The sequence below is a fragment of the Panthera uncia genome, unplaced genomic scaffold, assembly GCF_023721935.1.
Source record: "Panthera uncia isolate 11264 unplaced genomic scaffold, Puncia_PCG_1.0 HiC_scaffold_1566, whole genome shotgun sequence".
In the NCBI taxonomy this organism is placed as follows: domain Eukaryota; kingdom Metazoa; phylum Chordata; class Mammalia; order Carnivora; family Felidae; genus Panthera; species Panthera uncia.
Window position 1 is genome coordinate 1 of NW_026058213.1, and position 5,763 is coordinate 5,763.

Genomic DNA, 5,763 nt, shown 5'->3' on the forward strand with positions numbered 1-5,763 from the left:
TCAAGAATTTCCCAGTGTTATTTATATTGTTGATATATTTACATTGTCTCCAGTTTGGAGCTAAGCTGCTGTGAATAAACATGTTTGTATAGAGCGCATCAGATTCTCTAGGGCAGTGGGTGGCAAAGTGGGGCCTCTGAACCAGCATCACTGACACTGCCTGGGGCCTTTTGGAAATGCAAATTCTCAGGCCCCACTTCAGACTCCCGAATCAGAAGCTCAGAGGTTGTGGCCCAGTTCATCTGTTTTAATAAACCCACCAAGTGATTCTGATGCACATTCATGTTTGAGAACTACTCAAAGACCGGCACACGATCTTGGTAGAGTTGTACTGGAATACAATCATACCCATTTGTTTACATGTTGTTTATGACTACTTTCACACTATAATAATGGAACTGAGCGGTCCAGACAGAGTGCATGGCTTGTAAAGCCTAAGCTACTTCCTACCCCTTAATTAAGTTTGCAAAGCCATACCTAGTGATCTAGGCCTAGCCCTAGAATTGCTAAGCCACAGAGTATGCAAACATTTAGATTTATCAGACAATAGCGAAGTGGTCACAGCAATTTACAACCCCCAGCAGTGTTCCACATCCTCTCCAACATTCAGTAATGTCAGAGTTTCCCATTTGTGCCAATTTGGCACAGAACAGTTCATCTCAGTTTTATCTGACTATATTTCCCTGATTACTGTGAAGGCTCAGGCTCATCATCCCTGCTTTGTTTTAAACAAAGCACTAGTTTAAAAAAAAAAAAAAAAGCCTTCACATGGATTGATTTACACAGTTTAGAAAGGAACTCCATCAAATCTTAAGAGTCAGAATCACAAACCCGGGCCTCTGCCTGGAACCTTGTCCCTCATTTACAAAAATAGTTGTCTGCCAACCTCTGCCTAGAACAGCGTTTCTCAAACTTGAGAGTGTATCTGAATCCCCTGGAGAGCTTAATGAAAACAGAGACCACTGGACCTGACCAATATGTTCTCACTCTTCCAGACCCAATACAAACAGCCTGCTCCCTGAGGAAGCATTCCCTCCCAGGCACCATGCCCCACCAACCTATCCCATTTAAACACACCCAGGCTACACTCCCATTTCCCACCCCCCCCCCCCCCCCCCCCCCAGTACTGTCAGTTACCACCCATATGTTAATTAACCTTTTTAGATGTGTGTCTAACCAGGTTCCAGCTCCTTAAAGGCACAGCCAGAGGTTGCCTTGCCCTAACATACTCATTGCCTAGAGAAAACCCAGAGAAATAACAGAACCTCAGTGTACGTACTCTGCCAATGGAAGGTCATCTGGAAATATTAATCAAAATAATAAATCTGTTTGCCCTTTAATACAGCAACCATAATACTGGGAATACTTGCATTCAACCTTATTTAAAACAGTATCTGCCACAATATTTTTTCTAGTAGCAAAAGCTGGTAAATAACCTAAATATCCACTAACAGAGAACTGGTTACATTAACAAATAAATGGTGGCATATATACATAGTGGAATACTAGGTAATTGTGTCCCCTAAAAAAGAGAATGATTTATGGAAAGGTTTGGAAAAATTACCAAAATATATTAAAGAGCAAAAGCAAAGTGCAGAATAATCTAAAAAGAATGCTATCTTTTTAGAAAGGTGGAAAATAAGAATAAACATTTGGACCTGCGTGCACATGTGCACACAAACACCAGAAAGATATATAAGAATTGTTCTGATTTCTAAACATGTGGATGTAACTTTAAAAAAATGTATGACAAATATATGAAGATTTTCATAACTATTTACCACTGATCTGCCATTGTCATCATTGTGGTTGATATTAATAAAATATGTCTTTTACTCCAAAATTCATTCGAAATCATACACAGTGGATGTGAAAGAGGGTATTAATCTCTACCATTCAGACAGATAAAGTATCCACGGTGATGATAGAGAAACTGCCGTTTAAAAAAAATTCTTTTTGTTTATTTTTGAGAGAGAGAGAGAGAGAGAGAGAGAGAGAGAGAGACAGAGACAGACAGGGACAGCACACAAGCAGGGGAGGTGCAGAGAAACGGGGAGAGAGAGAGAGGGAGACACAGAATCCGAAGCAGGCAGAGCAGGAATCTAGAAAGAGAATTTTTTCCCAAAAACTTTCATAAATATTTAGTTTTACAGCTATCAGCTTTATCAAGAGGTTTGTATAAATCCTTTAGGCAACTGTTTAAAGTTTGTTTTGGGAGTGGGAAAGAAAATTAGGTGGCTAAAATAGTTTTACTATTAATCTACTTCCCTTAACCAAAGCGTGGCTTGTGATAGTGGCAGAGAAGGTGGAAGGAGCTGAAAGGTCAGAGGAATATATTTTGAAAGAGTCAGGAATAACACTACTCATTTTCAAAATCTCCAGTGTGATCCATTTCCAAAACAGAACACCCGACTCTGCAAGAATCTAAATGCTTATGCCAAGAAGTTAAGTCTTATGACCAGCCATTTATAGGTCCCACAAATATGCATCATTCATTTTGTAGGTTATTACACTATTCTTCACTTTAAAAGATTTTATTTTGTTAGTTCTCGTTTATATTCTATGGCATTTCTTTAGAAGTCATTTAGAAAGCTTAATTTCCCGATCATATTCTTTTAAAGAATTCAAATTCAATAGATGAGTACTGTTTGCCACAAGACCAAGGCAAATCATGGGAAATTAGTACAGATTTGGGGCATGTTTTCAAAATAGATATGCTTCAGTGTACATGGAAATGCAAAGCCTCACCTGATATTTAATCAAGAATACAGCTTTATCTTAATTCCTCTCTACCAATTAATTCACTCGAAAATATAGAAGATTTCGAGGGCTAGTAACATGGAAACCGTCACCAGATGGTCGGAGTGGGGGTGGGGGACATAACACACCCAACTCATGATATATTTTTATTTATATGTCAGTCCTAGTGGTAAATGCTCTCCCAATTGATCAATCCTATTCTCAGAAAACAAGTATCACAGTAACATAACATGTATCTTTATAAAAATTCACAGGTGCCCTAACACTTACTTTGCTTGCTTTATTTATGACCAGAACAATTATTGGCATTCAACAAAAAAGTAACTGCCAATAGAGGTAGCATAAGAAAAGCAAATCAGTTGGGGTGCCTGGGTGGCGCAGTCGGTTAAGCGTCCGACTTCAGCCAGGTCACGATCTTGCGGTCCGTGAGTTCGAGCCCCGCATCAGGCTCTGGGCTGATGGCTCGGAGCCTAGAGCCTGTTTCCGATTCTGTGTCTCCCTCTCTCTCTGCCCCTCCCCCGTTCATGCTCTGTCTCTCTCTGTCCCAAAAAATAAATAAAAAATGTTGAAAAAAAAAAATTTAAAAAAAAAAAAAAAAGAAAGAAAAGCAAATCAGTTTTGCTATCATTAACTTTACTAATTTATCATCTTTAGGTCATTAAAAGCAAATTAAATGAGGTTTGTAAAATTTTTTGTTTTAAGAGCTAGTTAAAAGTGGAAGTGAAATGGGATGGTTTTCCAGGCAACTAATTGCAAACAGACACAAATAATATTTCAAGGAACTGGGGCCTTCAATGGGTTATGTAGGTGATGGAATTCCCAATCTACATATATTGGGGTTTTCAACAATGCTGGACTAGAAGATCAGAAGTTATAGTTTAATAATACTAAAAGACTTGAAATTTGCAATCTTGGATATTCTATTCCAAAATGATACTTGTGAGCACAAGTATGTCGAAGATAAACGCACAGGTAGTTACAGCATAAGATTCATAAAGGATTTGGTTGAACTTACAGAACTTGCATTTTAAAAGCTTTCTGGAATTATCTGAAGAGGCACTGTTCACTAAAATTATTCATCTCTTTAAAAATACCGATCATGCTATCAGTTTCAAAGCACTGGACTATCTTAGTTATACAGAATCAGATAATAGAAAAGTCAAGTGCTATCCCCAATATTATGCTAAATGACCCAACCCTGTGGATTCATTATATTTAACTATGGTGATTATTAATCAAGTTTGCAATCGTTTCGTTTCCTGAAAGCGTCATTAATTCTTAGCTTGGAGAATTTGGAAGAGGAAAGAGGGATGATTCAGGCAGGAAAGGCAGCTCACCATAACCCTATCAATTATTTCAACACTTTAACTCCACTTTCCCATGAATAAAACAGAACAAAGCAAACTATTCTTAACACTCTTCACAATTATATTAGCAGAAATAAAAAGTAGCCACTAAAATGGCTGGTGATATTCAAGCAATCTACAAACACTAGGTTTTAACTCAATAAAAAAGGAGGCAGAGAGGACAGTGATTAAGAGGATGGGATGGGCTGTAGAGTCAAGCTCCTTTGCTTCAATTCCACCACCCCACCAGCCATGTGACTTCAAGCTAGTTACAGGACTTCTGCACCTGTTTCCTCACCTGCAAACTGAGAAGCAGTCCTCACCTCACTGCACTGTCAGAACTTAATTACAACAGTGCCTGGCACATAATAATGTATAAAGACTTACTTTTAAATTGATTCCTCAAAGGATTTCTATAAGGAATCAGTTTTTTAAACCAAGCCCTTTTTTAAGAAGCACGGAGGAGACAAAATCCAAATTCATGTAACTACTGTCCATAAGAATCTAAATAGAAATCACCTTACTATCAAGGGATGGTTCAATCCAGATTTCCTGCGACTTGTGAACTTCAATTATATGTCAGACACAGTACTGGCTGAGTTCAGGCATCCATAAGGTGCTCAAACACTGGGAAAAGAAGGGCTCTACTTCCTGCTCTGCTACCAATGAGCTATACATGACCTTAAGTAGGTCATCAAATGGTCATAAAGCAGTCTATAAAATGGAAGGGTGGGGAAGAGACAGAGAGGAACTCAATTTCTAGTTTAGTCATCAAAATCCTGTGAGTCTTACAGGGATAATTCTGATGATTCCTAAGATTATCCTCCCATAAAGGAAGAACAGGACAAAAAAAAAAAAAAAAGATACCAATTAAAGTCAGCTCGACAAGGTTAAGTCCTATTACTGTTCCTTGTGAACTCTGGAAGTCAAAAACCGTATCTTATTTACCTGTATAATCCAGTCCACGGGCACCTAGCACATATTCAAAATGCGGGTCTGATAAAATTATACATACATCCTGAGGACTGACTACATTTTTATTACAGATGCTCTTACAGAATTAGAAGTTATTTAGTTCTTGAGACACATTTCTCCCCCTCCGTTGCACTATGCACTCTGCCTCACACTAGTGAGGCAGGTATTTTCACTACCCCCATTTTATGTATTAGCAAACTGACGTCGTAAAGATTACGTTAACGGAAGCCGCGGTTACAAGGTTCCTCCTAACCAGAGCCCGGATTCTAACCCAGGTCTATCCTGCTTGAAAAATCTGTGGTCTTAACCACCCTGCACTGCACTTCCATTAACAGTCGGCAAAGAAGCGTTACGAAGGAAAAAGATAAGAGACATGAAGACGTAGCAGCTTTCAGCTCCACCGTGGAATGTTATGATAAAAATATTTGTTCGGAGTGATGCGGGTTGCAGAAACGAGGGTGGAGGCCCTCCGCCGCCGCCAGCAGTGTGATCTCGGGAGGGAAGAACTAAATCTCAGGTCCACGCCTGCGGCTGCCCTGGCAAGCGAGGGGCGGGGGTGCAGCACAGATGGAGGGAGACAGCGGCGGAAGGCAGCCAGCACACAAATACGGGCCTGGGACGAGCTATCCCGCAAACTCTTTAGGATCCGTTGGGGGGGGGGGGGGAGCAACCAGCGGCGCAC